Here is a 20,012-nt window from a genome sequence, read left to right as displayed (position 1 = left end):
AAAAATATATTTGAAAATGATATATAAGGGGCTAATTTCTATAGTATATAAATAACTCATACAACCTAACACCAAAAAAACAAATAGCTCATTTCAAAAATGCACAGAGGACCTAAACAGACATTTTTCAAAGAAGACATATAGATAGCCAATAGGCACATGAAAAGATGTTCAACATCACTTATCAGGGAAATGCAAATCAAAACCACAATGAGATATTGCTTTATACCAGTAAGAGTGTCTACTATCAACAAGTGTTCAACAAGAAATAACAAGTATTGGCAAGGATGTAGAGAAAAGGGACACAGTTCCTAGGAATGTAACCTGGTACAGCCATCATGGAAAGGGGTGTGAAGGTTTCTCAAAAAACTAAAAATAGAAAAGCAATGTGACCCAGTAATTCCACTTCTGGGAATTTACCTGAAGAAAACAAAATCTCTGATTAAAAAACTGCATATAATATGAAAATATAATTAATACAACTAATCCTGAAAGAGCAACAGGAAAGAAGGCTGCTCCAGTGTGCATACACCTGGAGAAAAGAACAGACCTCATGGAACAGGTAACGTACCAAAGCTGTGGCCCAGCGGACCCAATCCCTTTCCCCACCCCAGCTCCCCAGTGGGAGGAAGAGAAACAGAGCAGGGAGGGAGTGGAGGCCTGGGACTGCTGAACACCTAGCTCTGGAGATCCACTCTGGGAGCACAAACCTACATTGCATGGTGCTCTGGTGATTAGGGGTGTTGGAAAGCTAAGACAGGCAGAATACCTGGAGAGACTGAGATTCCAGCCACTTGTAGCAACAGGGATCCATATCTGGCTGCTCTGGGACAAAAGAAAGGCAGGCAGTCTGACAGACTTCCTAACAGCAAGAGGGCTGCTAAAGGGGCAAGGACTTCACAGAGCTTACTACTGAGGAGAGGAGAGGTAGACAAAATTGTCCAGGTGCACTCTGCACAACAGGTTGGGAACTTTCACAATCTACAGGTGCTCCAGCCCCTGGCTGGCTACACAGCTCCAAGTACCCCCACTGTGATATGCAGCCTGCTGCACCTTCCTCCCAGACAGCCTGCACCTGGCTTGCAAACCAGCAAACTGTGCCATGGTGTCAGCCCAGCCAGAGGGAAGCCCTGCCTACAGCAGCTACAAATGCAAAGCATAGAGGCTTATACATGTGTGCTCAGCCCACTGTTTCTGGCAGTGGAGACAGGCATAGCAGCCAGGAAGCAGGAAACAGCTCTTTCCTACCCCCAGACACCAACACTGCCCCCCTGCAACAACCAACATTGCACCAGGGGCTGAACAGCTCCAGAGAGTAGAGCTCCTGGTGACCAGAGGGTGACACATACAAATATGAAATGTCAAAGGAATCTGGTCCAAAGCAAAATTATAAACACACCAGACAAAGAGTCAAATGAAACCTAACTCATGAATCTCCTGAAGGAGATTTCAAAATAAAAATGATAGAAATGCTCATGAAGGTACAGAAAAATATTCAAGAACTCAGGAATGAATTCCGGTCAGAGATCCAATAATTATGGAACACAGTATCAGAAATGAAACATACAATGGAAGGTTTTAAAAGCAGATTTGATATGGTGGAGGAGACAATAAATGAAATAAAAATTAGAGAGGAGGAATACAAAGAAGCTGAGGTACAGAGAGCAAAAAGGATCTCTAAGAATGAAAGAATATTCAGAGAACTGTGTGACCAATCCAAATGGAACAATATTCATATTATAGGGGTACCAGAAGAAGAAGAAGAGAGAGAAAGGGATAGAAAGTGTCTTTGAGGAGGTAATTGCTGAAAACTTCCCAAATCTGGGGAAGGAGATAGTCTCTCAGGCCATGGAGATCCACAGATCTCCCAACACAAGGGACCCAAGGAAGACAACACAAAGACATATAATAATTCAAATGGCAAAGATTAAGGATAAAGACAGACTATTAAAAGCAGCCAGAGAGAGAAATAACATCACATACAAAGCACAACCCATCAGGCTAACATCAGACTTCTCAACACAGATATTACAGGCCAGATGGGAGTGGCATGATATATTTAATGCAATGAAGCAGAAGGGCCTTGAACCAAGAATACTCTATCTACCCGGCAAGAATATAATTTAAAGTTGAAGGAGAGATTAAACAATTTCCAGATTAAGCAAAAGCTGAGAGAATTTACATCCCACAAACCATTTCTACAGTGTATTTTGGAGGGACTGTTATAGATGGAAGTGTTCCTAGGGTTTAATAGCTGTCACCAGAGGTAATAAAACCACAGAAAAGAAAGTAGAACAGTTAATTACTAAGCAAATGCAAAATTAAATCAACTATATCCAAAGTCAGTCAAGGGATAGACAAAGAGTACATAATATGATACCTAATACATAAAGAATGGAGATGGAAGAAAAAAGAGGAGAAAAAAAAGAAGCTTTAGATTGTGTTTGTAATAGCATACTAAGTGTGTTAAGTTAAACTCTTAGATAGTAAGGAAGTTAACCTTGAACCTTTGGTAACCGCAAATCGAAAGCCTGCAATGGCAATAAGAACATAGTTATCAATAATCAACCAAAATGTAAATGGTCTGAATGCACCAATCAAAAGACACAGCATCACTGAATGGATGAAAAAACAAGACTAATCTATAAGCTGCCTACAAGAGACTGACTTTAAACGCAAAGACATACACAGAGTAAAAGTGAAGGGATGGAAAAAAATATTTCATGCAACTAATAGGGAGTAAAAAGGAGTTGCAGTACTTGTATCAGACAAAATAGACTTCAAAACAAAGAAAATCAGAAGAGACAAAGAAGGACATTACATAATGATACAGGGATCAGTCCAACAAGAGGATATAACCATTATAAATATTTATGCACCCAACACAGGAGCACCTACATCTGTGAAACAAATACTAACAGGATTAAAAGGGGAAATAGAATGCAATCCACTCATTCTAAGAGACTGCAACATTCCACTCACTCCAAAGGACAGATCAACCAGAGAGAAAATAAATAAGGAGACAGAGGCACTGAACAATATATCAGAACAGATGGACCTAACAGACATCTACAGAACTCTACACCCAAAAGCAGCAGAATACACATTATTCTCATGTGCACATGGAACATTTTCAAAAATTGGTTATATACTAGGCCACAAAAAGAGCATCAGCAAATTCAAAAATATTAAAATTGTACCAACCAGCTTCTCAGACCACAAAGGTATGAAACTATAAATAAAGTATGCAAAGAAAATAAAAAATCCCACAAACACATGTAGCCTTCACAACATGTTCCTAAATAATCAATGGATCAATGACCAAATAAAAACAGAAATCAAGCAATATATGGAGACAAAAGACAACAATAATTCAACACCACAAAAATCTGTGGGACGCAGGAAAGGCCATGCTAAGAGGGAAGTATACTGCAATACAGGCCTACATCAGGAAAGAAGAAAAAATCCCATATGAACAGTCTAAACTCACAATTAACAAAACTAGAAAAAGAAGAACAAATGAGGCCCAAAGTCAGTAGAAGGAGGGACATAATAAAGATTAGAGTGGAAATACATAAAATCGAGAAGAATAAAAAAATAGAAAGAATCAATGAAAGCAGGAGCTGGTACTTTGAGAATATTAACAAAATAGATAAACACTTAGCCAGACTTATCAAGAAAAAAAGAGACTCCACACACCATAAACAGAATCAGAAATGAGACAGGAAAAATCACTATGGACACCACAGAAATACAAAGAATTATGAGAAAATACTATGAAAAATTGTATACTAACAAACTGGATAACCTAGAAGAAAGGGACAACTTTCTAGAAAAATACAACCTTCCGAGACTGACCAAGGAAGAAACAGAAAATCTGAATAAACCAATTAACAGGAACAAAATTGAATTGGTAGTCAAAAAACTACCTAAGAACAAAATGCCTGTACCAGATGGTTTTATTGTTAAATATTATCAAACATTTAGTGAAGACATAATATATCCTCAAAGTTTTCCAAAAAGTAGAAGAGGAGGGAACACTACAAAACTCATTCTATGAGGCCAGCATCACTCTAATACCAAAACCAGGCAAAGACACCACAAAAAAGAAAATTACAGGCCAATATTCCTGATGAACATAGATACAAAAATACTCAACAAAATATTAGCAAACTGAATTCAAAAATATATCAAAAAGATTATCCACCATGATCAAGTAGGATTTATTCCAGGGATGCAAGGATGGTACAGTATTAGAAAATCCATTAATATCATCCAATACATCAACAAAAAGAAGGACAAAAATCAGATGATCAATCATCTCAATAAATGCTGAAAAAGCATTTGACAAAATTCAACATCCATTCATGATAAAAACTCAACAAAATGGGTGTAGAGGGCAAGTATCTCAACATAATAAAGGTCATACATGACAAACCCACACCCAACAACATACTTAACAGCGAGAAGCTGAAAGCCTTTCCTTTAAGATCAGGAACAAGACAAGGATGCCCACTCTCTCTACTTTTATTCAACACAGTTCTGGGGGTCCTCACCACAGCCATTAGACAACACAAAGAAATAACAGGCATCCAGATTGGTGAGGAAGAAATTAAACTGTCACTGTTTGCAGATGACATGATCTTGTACATAAAAAAACCCTAAAGAATCCATTCCAAAACTACCAGATCTAATATCTAAATTCAGCAAAGTTGCGGGATACAAAATTAATACACAGATATCTGTTGCATTCCTATACACTAACAATGAACTAGCAGAAAGAGAACTCAGAAAAACAATTCCATTCACAACTGCATCAAAAAGAATAAACCACCTAGGAATAAACCTGACCAAGGAAGTGAAAGGCCTATACTCTGAAAAACTCGAGAGTAATTAAAGAAGATACCAGTAAATGGAAACACATCCCATGCTCACGGACAAGAAGAATTAATATTACTAAAATAGACATCCTGCCTAAAGCAGTCAACAGATTCAATGCAATTCCTATCAAAATACCAACAGCATTCTTCAATGAACTGGAGCAAATCATTCTAAAATTCATACGGAACCATAAAAGACCTCTAATAGTCAAAGCAATCCTGAGAAGGAAGAATAAAGCAGGGGGAATTATGCTCCCCAACTTCAAGCTCTACTACAAAGGCACAGTAATCAAGACAATTTGGTATTGGCACAAGAACAGAACAACAGACAAATGAAACAGATGAGATACCAGATATTAACCCAACCATATGTGGTCAATTAATATGTGAAGAAGGAGCTGTGGACATACAATGGGGAAATGACAGCCATTTCAACAACTGGTGTTGGCAAAACTGGACACCTACATGCAAGACAATGATACTGGATTATTGTTAAACCTTACACAAAAGTAAACTTGAAATAGATCAAACACCTGAATGTAAGTCATGAAAGCATAAAACTCTTAGAAGACAACATAGGCAAAAATCTCCTGAACATAAACATGAGCAACTTCTTCCTGAACGCATCTCCTCGGGCAAGGGAAAGAAAAGCAAAAATGAACACATGGGACTACATCAAACTAAAAAGCTTCTGTATGGCAAAGGATACCATCAACAGAACAAAAAGGCATCCTACAGTATGGAAGAATATATTCATAAATGACATATCTGACAAGGGTTAACATCCAAAATATATAAAGAACTCACATGCCTTAACACCCAAAAAGCAAATAACCCTATTAAAAAATGGGCAGAGGATATGAATAGACACTTCTCCAAAGAAGAAATTCAGATGGCAAACAGGCACATGAAAAGATGCTCAACATTGCTAAGTATCAGGGAAATGCAAATTAAAACCACAATGAGATATCACCACACACCAGTGAGGATGGCCAACATAGAAAAGACTAGGAACAATAAATGCTGGTGAGGATGCAGAGAAAGGGGAACCCTCTTACACTTCTGGTGGGAATATAAACTAGTTAAACCATTGTGGAAAGCAGTATGGAGGTTCCTCAAAAAATTCAAAATAGAAATACCATTCGACCCAGGATTTCCACTCCTAGGAATTTACCCTAAGAATGCAGGAGCCCAGTTTCAAAAAGACATATGCACCTCTATGTTTATCACAGCACTATTTACAATAGCCAAGAAATGGAAGCAACCTAAGCGTCCATCAGTAGATGAATGGATAAAGAAGATGTGGCACATATACACAATGGAATATTATTCAGCCATAAGAAGAAAACAAATCCTACCATTTGCAATAAAATGGATGGAGCTAGAGGGTATTATGCTCAGTGAAATAAGCCAGGTAGAGAAAGACAAGTATCAAATGATTTCACTCATCTGTGGAGCATAAGAACAAAGCACAAAGAGATGGAACAAAACAGCAGCAGACTCACAGAACCCAAGAGTGGAATAACAGATGCCAAATGGAAAGGGACTGGGGGAGGGGGATGTGGGAATGGAGGGCAAAGGGGAATAAGGGGCATTATGATTTATACACATAATGTGGGGGGCAGGATGGGGAAGGCAATATAGCACAGAGAAGACAAGTAGTGACTCTATAGCATCTTACTATGCTGATGGACAGTGACTGTAATGGGATATATGGTGGGGACTTGATAATGGTGGGAATCTAGTAACCACAATGCTGCTCATGTAATTGCATGTTAATGAAAAAAAAAGAAATACCATTTGACTCAGGAGTCCCACCCCTTGGAATTTACTCAAGAATACAAGTTCTCAGATTCAAAAAGACATATGCACTCCTATGTTTACTGCAGCACTATTTACAATAGCCAAGATATGGAAGCAACCTAAGTGTCCATCAGTAGATGAATAGATAAAGAAGGTGTGGTATATATATACACAATGGAATACTATTCAGCCATAAGAAAGAAACAAATCCTACCATTTCTAACAACATAGATGGAGCTGGAGGATCTTATGTTCAGTGAAATAAGCCAGGCAGAGAAAGACAAGTACCAAATGATTCCCTTATTTGTGGAGTATAACAACAAAGGAAAACTGAAGGAACAAAACAGCAGCAGACTCACAGACTCCAAGAAAGGACTAGCGGTTACCCAAGGAAAGGGTGTGGGGGAAGGCGGGTAGGGAGGGAGGAAGAAGGGGATTGAGGGGTATTATGTTTAGTACACATGGTGTGGGGGGTCACGGGGAAGATAGTGTAGCACGGAGAAGGCAAATAGTGAATCTGCAACACCTTAGTATACTGATGGACAGTTACTGCAATGGGGTATGGGTGAGGACTTGATAATTTGGGTAAATGTAGGAACCACACTGTTTTTCATGTGAAACATTCATAAGAGTGTATATCAATAATACTTTAATAAAAAAAAGAAAGCTATATGCACCCCTATGTTTGTTGCCACATTATTTACAAAAGCCAAGATATGGAAGCAACCTAAGTGTCCACAAATAGATGAGTGGATAAAGCAGAGGTGGTACATTTACACAATGGAATATTACTGAGTCACAAAAAAGGAATTAAATCTTGCCATTTGTAATAACATATAGACAGACCTAGAGGATATAATGCTAAATGAAATAAGTCAGACAGAGAAAGACAATACCATATGATTTCACTTATCTGTAGGATCTGAAAAACAAAACAAGCAAACAAAACAAATAGACACAGAGAAGAGACTTGTGGTTGCCATGGGGTAGGGTGGTGGTAGGGGAGTGAAATAGGTGAAAGAGGTAAAGAGGTACAAAATTCCAATTATTATAGAAATTAGTCACAGGGATGAAATTACAGCATAGGGAATACCATCAATAATATAATATTATATTATCTTTGTATGTTTACAGATGTTATCTAACATTGTGGAGAGTAGTTAATAATGTAGATAACTGTCAAATCATTATGTTGTATACCTGAAACCAATATGAAACTTTATTCCAAGTATACCTCAGCAATAATTTTAAAAACTAAAAAAAATATAAGAGCATAAAGCTCAAACAAAAATGAACTAAGAAATTTTTATATGACTTGGGCCTTTGAAATATTTCTCCTACCCATGGGAGTTAATGTTTTCTGGCTTATAAATCCTCATTTTGGCTTAAATAAATTCTGTCTTTATTTCAACATAATTTGAATTTTTTCATTGATACTTCACAAAGGTATAAATTCAACTAACAGCTGAACATATATTAAACAAATGATGTTTACTGAAAAGAACAGAACTGAAATCAGGACTCCCCTGGAAAATCCAGAATTACCTAAGGTATCTGGGACTGTGGACAAGAAAACCTGAAAGCAGGGAAAGAGTGTGTCCAGAGAAAATTATGCCTTGTAGGGAAGTGGTCCTAGGCATTCAAAATGGCGGGTTATAGGGTCCAATAGATGCACTCTCTGGAAACTAGTGAGAAGTTCTCTTCATTCATCATGGTGAAATGAGCTGACAGTCTACACATAGCAAGAAGAGAATACTCATCAAAAACTAATAAATCACTTGTTAGAAACCAATGAATCAGATGAAGAGAGTTCATAGTCATGCAGATGCACACAACTTGCCCTAGATTCTTGATCAATTTTCTTCTCTACCAGTCAGCTTAGTTTAGAATGATTACCTATGTCAAATATTTCAGGATATTGCCTTTACTTAAAAAAACAAATATAGCCAATTACACCTATTAATCAATGTTAACATAAAAAGTAGAATTAAACTTCATTTTATGAGAACAGCAATTTACAATTCTGTTTAAACTTGATGCTTTGAAAATAATACTTCTTGAATATCAACAGAATTATATGTTTTTCTAAAACTTTACTATGTCATCTCTGGCATGCTAATAAGTGCTGGAAAATTATTTGCGAACAGTTAGTAATGATTACTCTGAGATGTTTATCAGTATACTGAGCCAAATACAAGTAAATATAAAATATAGCTCATTAATTTCTTCAAATATATGCAAATTATAAGTGATATCTGATGTCCTTTCAAAATTAAAGGTTAATATTGGAAGTCAAGTAGGAAGGAATAAAGAATAATCACTCAGGTTCTATATTCATGACCAAATGTCTTTGTCCTAATTTTTCACATGTGTTCCAGTGTTATAAGATTGAAGGAGAGTAATGTGTTTCTATAAACTATTGTCTAAAACCTTACACAAGTTACAAACTATATTTCCCTTTTGATACATACATATTTGTTTTTACAGTATTAGCATGTCCATATATTATTGACAGTAGCTCTTTGCAATACATTTAAAGTATTTCATAACGCATTTAGGCTAAAGACTGATGTATTTAGGAATTTAAATTGATCAATTTCTTCAGGATTGCTTAAGTAACAAATTCACTAGAATCAGTCCTAAAATCTTTCACCACAGTCCAATTGGGTCAAATTGTGGGACTTTATTTCATGTTTTTTTTTCCTTTTTTCCCCTCCCTTCCCCTGTACCCAGGTTCCTTTGCTTTTTCCATCCTTCCTTTTTCTTTTCATCTCTCCCTTTTTTGGTTGGTCACTGGATATATTTTTTGGGGGTAGGGGAGGGTTCCTCTCCACTCTGCACTTATTTATCAATTTCTTCCTCCATTGTCTCAAATAAATATCATCAAGCTTATGGTCACACCCATGGCAATAGTTGCTTTATAGGCTTTAAGGATGTTTGAATTAACTCCTTTGTTGGCCACAGGATGCCATGGGTGTTTTCACCTATTATTCTGAGGATCAGGATCTTTGTTGTGACAGAGCATAGGCAGCAGTTGCAGAAGAGTTATTTAAGGGTCTGTCTCCATCCAGTCACGCATAGTGTGGACTTTCTGGGTGGTTATGGGAAAAGTTCAGAAGCCGAGCAGCCAGCTGTGTAGGTGGCCACCTCGTCCTTCAGGGAATGCCAGTCAATCTCCCTGGGGTCAGGGTTCACATCCAACAAGACCATTTTGTCTATGGCCTGTGGGAAGGCCATTAGGTTCTGTGGCTAGTCAGATTAGCCCTTTGGCATGCTGGTAATCTATATCACTAAGCAAAAACCAGGTATACTGGCTAGGGATTTTGCATTTGGAGAGCCGCTGGGTTACCTGCTATGGTGTTTTGGGAGGATCTGGTACCAAATACTCCTTTCCCTGTTCTTTTCTCATCAGCACCTGGCCACAGGCTTACATGGATGTGCACCTTGATACAAGTCAGGGGCAGGAGAATGAATGCATGCGACAGCAGCAAGGGAAGCAGCAGCACAGAAGCCAGGCAAGGCCATCACCTCTTCCTGAGCAACAATTCTTTCTAAGCAAACTGAAGGACTATCCTCAGTAGACAGACCACGGTGGGCATCTCACGTGTGGCATGTTGGCCCCTGGCCAGAGGCCTCTCTGGAAAACTTCCCTGCAGTTCTCTGAGCCCTTCTGTCTCAGGGACAGCCACAGGGGTTTGGTCACTGAGCAGCTGTAGTTGGTATATGGCGCTTTAATCCCCAGAGCGAAAGGAGCCGTGCATTAGGTTTGTCTTTGTGATATTTCAGCTAAGTAGTGGAGCTTGAGTGTGACAGCACCGTGGTATTCTCCCTATTTGTATTTAGTTCGGCTTTGGCAGAATGCTGTTTTGAAGAAATTTTTCCATTAATAGTTAGAGGGACTGTGACTTTGAAAGACTGCTTTTTGTCTTTGTATCATTGTGACTGTGTTTTTGAGGACTTTGTGATAGAATCCAGACATGAGTACTGCCTTTTTGAATAAGCCTTCCTACCTCCTAAGAGAGACCTAGGTTTCATCTTACTTAGACTACAAGCATTCTCCAGAGGACACATCAGCAAGCCACAAGCCCACCTTTTCCCTGACCCCTCCCCTCAAAGAGCCCGCCAAAAAACCTGGCCATAAAAAACCTCTTAGCCTGTAAGAGACACCTTTGTTCTGCTGGCCAGAACAGGGGCGTCCCTCTCAGGTTTAGCAATAAGCCTACTTGGACTGTTGAGTTTGGATCCCCTCTTTTCCTTTCACTTTGGGTCCTTGAAACTTTGTTTGTTTGGAATTTTGGATCCTTTGTAAACAGATCTGGCTGTGAATAACAATGGGTAATCAGAGCTATATTCTACTTTGCAGACCTCTAGGGTGTATCTTAACTTTGAAACTGTTTTGGATTTTGAATTGGGCACCTCTTATAAGTGTCTTGAAAGTGTGTCATCCGAGGTCTGTACGCATGTGTATTAGTTGGAAGATAAAGCCATAGTGGAGAAGTCTTTGGGTCCCTTCTTCTCAAGGCAAAGCAATAGGCAGTAGCAGTTCAGCCAGGGCTTACTTGCCTGAGTTCAATGGCCCTATTAGATTGTCCACTAGCCACATACACTAGTGTGTTTTGTGTTGTCAGAAACATCTGCATTTACCTATGTTACCATGGGAAACAAGAAGTAGGTTCCCAAGTGTAACCCTCTAGGATGCATTCTTCAGAATTGGACAGTTTTTAACTATGAACCAATGAAAAAGATAAAGATGACATTTTTCTGTAACACTGCCTGGCCACAGTACTCCCAGAATCAGGAGAATGATAGCCTGAAAGTGGCTCAATAAATGATAATGCCACTGTGCAATTAGTTTTGTTTTATGAAAAGATAAGAGAAATGGGATGAAATGACTTACGTTCAGTTCTTTATATCTTTGTATAAAATAAGAATATGCAAAGATCTTGGTTCAGAAAAGTCTCAAAAGAAACAGATTTTGTTTAACTCCAATGATAAGGAGATGGACTCTTTCTTAATTCAGATAAATACCTCTGCTGCTCCTTCATCCCCACATAGAGGGGCCAAGGCTGTTGCTCCCCTTACTTACTGGTGCCTCAGGCTCTGGCCTTATGTTTGTCAAAATAGGGAATAATCTTCCTGGCCCCAGAGGAAATGGATGACCAGGATCTCTCCCGGACCCTCCTGCAAATGATTGTCTTAGGGCCAGTGTTAGGGGGCTAACAGAAGAATTAAAATTTCACAATGCTCCATCCTTTCAGGTCCAGACCCACTGGTTAAGGATTGTTTCTCTCCCAGGAATATTTATTGCCTTATTGCTTGTCCTGTTTTATGTTCTAAAAACTGGGCTTGGTTTTCTGCCTGCCTGGAATGTGGAGTCAGCTCTCTTTATGAGTGCCTCTGTACTTTGGGAAGGTGGTATCCTTTGCATCCTTAGGGGGATTCATGTTATTCAGTAGTGCCCAGAATATGTACTGTTTGCTCTAGCTGAAACTGACAAGATATTTAAAAGAACTATTTTTAGTAGCTCTGTGGACAAAAGTTGGCCGGATTGGAAGCTGTTATTTAAAAACTGACAGGGATTTTCTTTAAGGTCTTTTTCCCTAAGGTAATATTAGAACTATGTACCCAGAGAGAAAGAAGTAAATTGAGGATAATGTAGTTGGATAGGTGAATAAAGTCATTGAAATTACAACCCAATTTTTGAGCTGACAGCAACTGTCCTTATCTTAGAAATCTTTGAAAAACCAGAAATACAACTCTAGAAACAGTTCAAAGTCTATTATTAAATAGACCAGGCCTCAATTCCTAAGAATGAAGGAAAAAAAAAATGAAAAAGGAGGTCTTTTAACATACAAATGGCCATGGAAGCACCTTTGCCTAAAATCTAGCCCACAGCTTCTATAAGTTTACTTATTAAGGACAAATACAAATCTTAAGTGTCTTTGCATATATCGATAGGTATAATGTCTCTCTTCAGGTCTGTCTATATAAGTTCAAGTATGTTGTAAGTGGGAGACATTTTTCTATATCCAGATGGTATTGCTAAAATTATTCAGATTGAAGACAAGTGCTTGTAAGGATTCAGCATTCTAAATTTCAGAAATATGATAGAAACTAACTGAAAAGTTTTCCAAGTTCACATGGTCTGGGAAAATTTTGGCACTCAAACTAATTTAAGATCATTGACTTAATTAAAATAGACATGTCTTAGAGTTAACAGCATTTAAAATGAAAATTTATATTCTCCACAGGTTTATTTAATGCAAGTTGATGTTACCTCTGTTACCAAATGTTTTAAAAATAGCTTGGGAGAATAACTAAATTTGTCTAATGTTTCAGGAAGTTTGTTTAAGTGATCTAAACATAGGTATAAAGAAAAAGTAATCTAAATAGATGTAAGTAAGATAAAAGTTTTTAAATGAATTTTTCAGCAACATTTGTATTTTATGGCATGTCTACTGAAATAGTTTTCCAAAATCTCTTTGGTAACTTCAATGCTTAGAATTTTACTAAGTTAATTAAATGATGGAAATTCATTGAATAGATAGATCATTTCTAAGTAACATAAAATACCAAAACATTAAATGATGTATATGTTTACATACTTTTGTCATATTTCAGAGAAACTAAAGATAAATTTGAGTTTATTGGTAAACATGTTATATGCTTTACCGACTGTACCATGAAAAAGCATATGTTTCTAGAAACTATAAAATGTATTATTGCCAATCTGAAGAATTCTGGTGTAACAGGCAGTTCACAGTTCCCTACTACTTAGTTTTTACCAGAAGTTAAGGTTTCTGGAAACTAAGAATTCTAGTAAGTATCATTAAAGCCACTAGAAATAATAAGGGAAACATCTCTGTATGCAATAAAAGTAGGTTGTATACTTTTGGTAAAAGAAGGTACAAAGAATGGAAATACATTTTACTGAGGGGGAAAAAAGTGATTTTGCCCTAAAGTAAAGCTGGTTATTTAAAGAGGGGAAAACTTAGGGACAAAATCTGAATGTAAAAAGAAAGTTGTAGAAGGTTTGTGGAATTTTACTGCATGATCAAGCTAGCAAAAATTCGACGAGTTTATTTTAACAATTATTTTACAGTCAAAAGTAAGCTTTAACAATAATTATCTTATGTAAAACTGAAACTTAATTCTCCTGTATCTGCTAAAAGGACAAAATTTTCCCAAATTATCTGTCCTCTTCTTGATATTAAGAGATTGTGGAGGGTTTTTTTCTTGTACTTAAAGTAATTGTTTTATGAAAAATTTTTGTGCTTCTTCTTTTCTTAATTCGGTCTTCAACTAATTAAGAAAACAAAATCTTCTGAATACTAAAAGAGTTAAGTTTTACTAACAAGTAACCTTCTGTATTTGCCTTTAAAATCGATTGCTGTCAATTTGGATAAAGTGAATACCTAAGTAATGTTTCATAATGATCAGTGACCCTATTTAGACAAGGTCCTTAACACCTATTTTGATATTTTTGACAGACTTCCCAAACTAATTTTTAAACAAGGTCCTTAAACTCTGGCAATTTAGAGAATTTCCAAAGGGCCCCTGGAATATATCAGCTGATTTTCTAAGAGAGAGATACTAAACTATTTAGACATATTTCTTTGTTATGTTAAGATATGAGAAGCATTGTGAAATAAGTGATGTTAAAGATTCTTAAATTATATTTTGTGAAGAAATACGTTATTAAAACAAAAGTTCCAACAGTTGTATGAAATTCCTAGAAATCTGATGTACCCTGGTAAGTTATCACTTCTAATTATATTTATTGAAATGTATGTTACAGAAATAACCAAATTTCCTTGTCAACTACATTATGATGAACTTTCAATAGATCTATACAATGGCCATTTTGAAGTCTTTTGTCATTTACAAAACATTATTGTTTTAGTCAGATGCTTTTACAAAAGTGTCCCTGCAAAAGACCTTCATCTTTAAGGAGATTCATGGAAAGGACTTTTGACAAATACAAGTTTTTGATATCCTAAAGATCATAAAACTGAACTGGTAACAATTTTCAGAACTACAGGAAAAACTGGATTCAAGCAGACCAAGAATTAACATGAGACTGAATGAACTAGAAAGATGATTAAATTTTTATGACTCTTATTTAAAACACTGCTGGTTCTCTAATATTTGATTTTCCAGACTTAAGAAAACTTTTCTCTTAAGCTATCCATGACTCACAACTATTTGGGAAAATATACCTTTGCACACAAATATGAAACATTTATATTTTTCTCCCTACATGATCAATCCAGAATTCAGAAACTTTCACTGAGTATTTTTATCTTCATGGCAATATAGTTATTGGCATAAGTTCAATATGAATCTCTTTTCCTTGTAACAGAACACTTGGAAACTGATGATATTACAAAGGCTTTGACTGGAATATCAGATTTGAGAGAGAGAGAGATACATAGACTCAGATATGCCCAGAGAGCCTTAAGGAACCAGGGTTGACTTTATGGAACCAAAGAAGCCCCTTGGCACAGTCAGCCTTGTACTTTGCCTACAAGCTTCCCATCAATCTTACAGGCAAGGAAGGAAGGTCACTATCTGGCAGGCACAAAAACCTCAGGGTATTTTGGGGACCTTGAGATGATGATAAGTATTCAACCAAATCTATATGCTCCACAGGTGAAGTCTGATGTCAAATCTCTCGCTTGGCTTTCTTGATCTCAAGAGGACTTTTAAAGTTCAATCTGAGATTCATTATGAAAAGTTCCAGCAAAGCATATTTAAAAATATCTACATGGTTGATCACTATTCTTGTCACATTTATATAATCAGGCCAGTTTAGCTGGACTTGATTTGAAGACAAATGATCATCTATGATAAAAATGAGGGTGATTTAAAAGAAAAATTATATTTCAGGAGCACAGCCGTGTAGGTATTAGATTCTAGTTCTGATTAATTTGTCTTCAAGGGTTTGTTGTGTGTCTATAAACTGGATTGGATCCTGAATTCTCTTGTTTCCTCAAATATCTGGCTAGGAGTCTCTAAAGTAATGTTTCCAATTTTCTCCTATCCTTTTTTTTTCCATTAAGTTATCATTGATACACAATATTATGAAGGTTTCACATGAGCAACACATGGTTATTACATTCACTCATATTATCAAGTCCTCCCCACAATCCATTGCAGTAGCTGTTCGTCAGCGTAGTAAGATTCCACAGTCACTACTTGTCTTCTTTGTGCTAAGTGCCTTTCCTGTGACACCCCCTCCATTATGTGTGTTAATCATAAACCTTCTTAATCCCCTTCTCCCTCTCTCCCAACCCACCCTCCCCAATCTCTTCCTTTTGATAATGGATAGACCCGACTTGGAGTCTGCGATTCTACTGCTGTTTTGTTCCTTCAGTTTTGCTTTGTTGTACTCCACAAATGAGTGAAATTATTTGGTACTAGTCTTTCTTTGCCTGGCTTATTTCACTGAGCATAATACCCTCTAGCCCCATCTATGATGTTGCAAATGGTAGGATTTGTTTTCTTCGTATGGCTGAAAAATATTCCACTGTGTATATCTACCACCTCTTCTTTAACCATTCATCTACTGATGAACACTTAAGTTGCTTCCATATCTTGGCTATTGTAAACAGTGTTGCAATAAACATAGGCTGATATATGTCTCTTTGAATCTGGGATATTATTTTCCTCAGGTAAATTCCTAGGGGTGGAATTCCTGCCTCAAATGGTATTTCCATTTTTAGTTTTTTAAGTACCTACCATATGGCTTTCCACAAGGGTTGAACTAACTTACATTTCCACCAACAGTGTAGGAGGGTTCCTCTTTTTCCACATCCGCACCAGCATTTGTTGTTCCTTGTTATTTGGGTGTTGGTCATCATAACTGGTGTAAGGTGATATCTCATTGCAGTTTTAATTTGCATTTCCCTCATAATTAGCAATGTGGAACATCTTTCCATGTGTCTGTTGGCCATCTGAATTTCTTCTTTGTAAAAGTGTCTGTTCAGATCCTCTGTCCATTTTTTAATCAGGTTATTTGCTTTTTGGGTGTTGAGACATGTGACTTCTTTAAATTTTGGATGTTAATCCCTTATTGGATATCTCATTTACGTATATTTTCTCTCATACTGGATGATGTCTTTTTGTTCTACTGATGGTGTTCTTTGATGTACAGAAGCTTTTTAGTTTGATGTAGACCCATTTGTTCATTTTTGCTTTTGTTTCCCTTGCCCGAGGAGATGTGTTCAGGAAAAACTTGCTCATGTTTTTATTCAAGATTTGCCTATGTTTTCTTCTCAGAATTTTATGGTTTCATGACTCACATTCAGGTCTTTGATCCATTTCAAGTTTACTTTTTGTGTAGATACTTTTGTGTAAGATAGTAGACCCATTTCATTCTTTTACATATAGCTGTCCAGTTTTACCAACACCAGCTGCTGAAGAGGCTGTCATTTCCCCATTGTATCTCCATGGCTCCTTTATTATATATTAATTGGTCATATATGCATGGGTTTATATCTGGGCTGTCTATTCTGTTCCATTGATCCATGGGTCTGTTCTTGTGCCAGTCCAAATTGATTTGATTATTGTGGCTTTGCAATAGTGCTTGAAGTTGGGGAACGTAATTCCTCAGCTTTATTCTTCCTTATCTGGATTGGATTGATTTGGGTATTCGGGGTCTTTTGGGGGTCCTTATGAATTTTAGAACTATTTGTTTTAGTTCGTTGAAGAGTGTTGTTGGTATTTTGGTAGGGAATGCATTGACTCTGTACAGTGCTTTAGGCAGGATGGTCATTTTGGCAATATAAATTCTTCCCATCCATGGGCATGTGTTGTACTTTCACTTATTGGTTTATTCTCCAATATCTTCATGAGTGTCTTGTAGTTTTCTGGGTATTGGTCTTTCTCCTTCTTGGTTAGGTTTATTCCTAGGTATTTTATTCTTTTTGATTCAATTGTAAATGGTACTGTTTTCCTGATGTCTCTTTCCTGTTCATTCATCATTAGTATATAGGAATGCAACAAATTTATGTGGATTGATTTTGTATCCTGCAACTCTGCTAAATTCAGTTATTAGATGTAGTAGTTTTGGGGTGGATTCTTTAGGGTTTTTTATGAGCAATATCATGTCATCTGCAAACAGTGACAGATTAACTTATTCCTTACCAATCTGGATGCCTTCTATTTCTTTGTGTTTTCTGATTGCCATTTCTGGGACCTCCAATACTATGCTGAATAAAAGTGGGGAGAGTGGGCATCCTTGCCTTGTTACCAATATTAGAGAAAAAGCTTTCAGCTTTTCGCTGTTAAGTATGATGTTGGTGAGGGTTTCTCATATATGGCATTTGTCATGTTGAGGTACTTTCTATACCGATTTTGTTGAGAGTTTTTATCATGAATGGATGTTGAATTTTGTCAAATGCTTTTGCAGCATCTATTGAGATGATCATGTGATTTTTGTCCTTCATTTTCTTGATGTGATATATGATGTTGATGGATTTTTGAATAGTGTACCACCTGGCATCCCTGGTATAAATCCCACTTTATCATGATTGATGATCTTTTTGATGTATTTTTTAATTTGGTTTGCTAATATTTTGTTGAGTATTTTTGCATCTGTGTTCATCAGGGATATCTACTATCCTTTTAACTTGGAATCATTGAGAACTACAGCTGCTATTTTCCCTGAAGCCCTGCAAAGTGAAGCTAGATGACTTGATATAGACTTCAGGGAAACTGCCACAGATCACACTTAAACAATCTTTGTGGCTGTTGCTGAGTGGGCCACTCAGAAAATTCACCACAGACATTCAAACTGTAAACCAGGAAAATTTGTCAGATTGCTACTGTCTACCATCACCCTCAAGAACAATATAGGCTTCACTTTGGGAGCCCAAGAGGTACAAGTATTTCACTGAACTTACCTACTCTCAAGACTGAGATTGGTTCTATGAGCTATAAAGCCATCTGTCAACCTATCTTCTAGATTATGAAACTTCTTTAAGTTTCAGAGATGGGAATGCAGAGGTTTAGATAAAGCCCCAGGAATGTTTCTGTGCCATGTACCCTAGAATCTAAAAGTTACCAATCTTTATGAGAACAAAATCCAGGGTCCTGCAAATACTTACAGCAATAGCTGAGTTACTACAACAGACTTTTGCTGAGTCTGCAGGAGGTGACTGCTTTATAAGATTGTTTATTTGGACCCCTTTAAAGGAATCAAGCCCATGTTATTAGGATTTTTTAAGATGGGACTGACAATCATTACAATTCTGTCAGTTATCTGTTTCATTGTCAATTATGTTTGCAAATGTTGGGACAAGACGGTTGGGGCAGGACTAACACTATGATAATGTATAGGACGCAGGGCTAAAATCAAAGACTTGCAATATTTTGAAATGAATGCATAAAACTTTCTTTCCTCTAACCCTGAAGAACAACTTTGTCCTTTTTCAACAAGAAGCTGAGAGAGTGGTCATCATACCTATACTCCTCACGATTAAAGAGTACAAAAGAATACGAGAGGACTGAAATCAAGCAGGTAAAACCCCTTGGGGTAGGCCTGAGACTTTTCTTCCACATGGAACTTGAGCCCTCCAAGCCAAAGTATGAAATTGGACTAGAGAGTTAATGATAATTAGGTAAATGGATACATGCAAGACAAAGGAAAAACTGGGAAAGCAGTGTAGTAACAGCTTAACTTAGATGAAAATTAGGGTCACAGGTCTTCAGATCTCCATCAAGAACTATAGATAATGTCTTGACACATATCTCCTGGGCTGTTTTATAGAGTTGAGACACCATCAGACAGAACCCATGCTCACCACAAACTCAGCCTAGCTGGAGCCAGAAGATTGTTGATTAAGTTTACTGAAATATTTTCTGCTTACTTAATGCTCATCCAATCAGAAAATGTCCACGAGCTAATCATGCATCCTAAGATCCTCACTCATAATTTTCCATTTCAAAATTCATGCTTACAAGCCGCAGGGGGGTTTTGGGCATTGAGCATTAGCCACCCACACTATTTGCATGGCACCCTGTAATAAATGCCTACGTTCTTTCACTACATCCTGGTGTCAGTGTCAGCTTGCTGTGGCTCAGATGAGCGGAACCAGGTTTATTTGACTCAATAACACTTCCTTTCCACAAACTTCCACAAACCTTCCCTGAGCCTGTCCCAGGACTTCACAATTACAAACACTATCCTGATGGCTGTCCTAAAGCTGCCAGTGATGGCCACAAGGCTATAGCCGTGACCTTATTCTTCTGGCTGGACCCCTGTTAAGTGGGAATCAAGGGCCAATCAGTTAAGGTTGGATATCTCCACTTTTACAGGTGCAGGCC

The sequence above is a fragment of the Manis pentadactyla genome, chromosome 3 (assembly GCF_030020395.1).
Source record: "Manis pentadactyla isolate mManPen7 chromosome 3, mManPen7.hap1, whole genome shotgun sequence".
In the NCBI taxonomy this organism is placed as follows: Eukaryota; Metazoa; Chordata; class Mammalia; order Pholidota; family Manidae; genus Manis; species Manis pentadactyla.
This window is presented reverse-complemented; position numbering follows the sequence as displayed.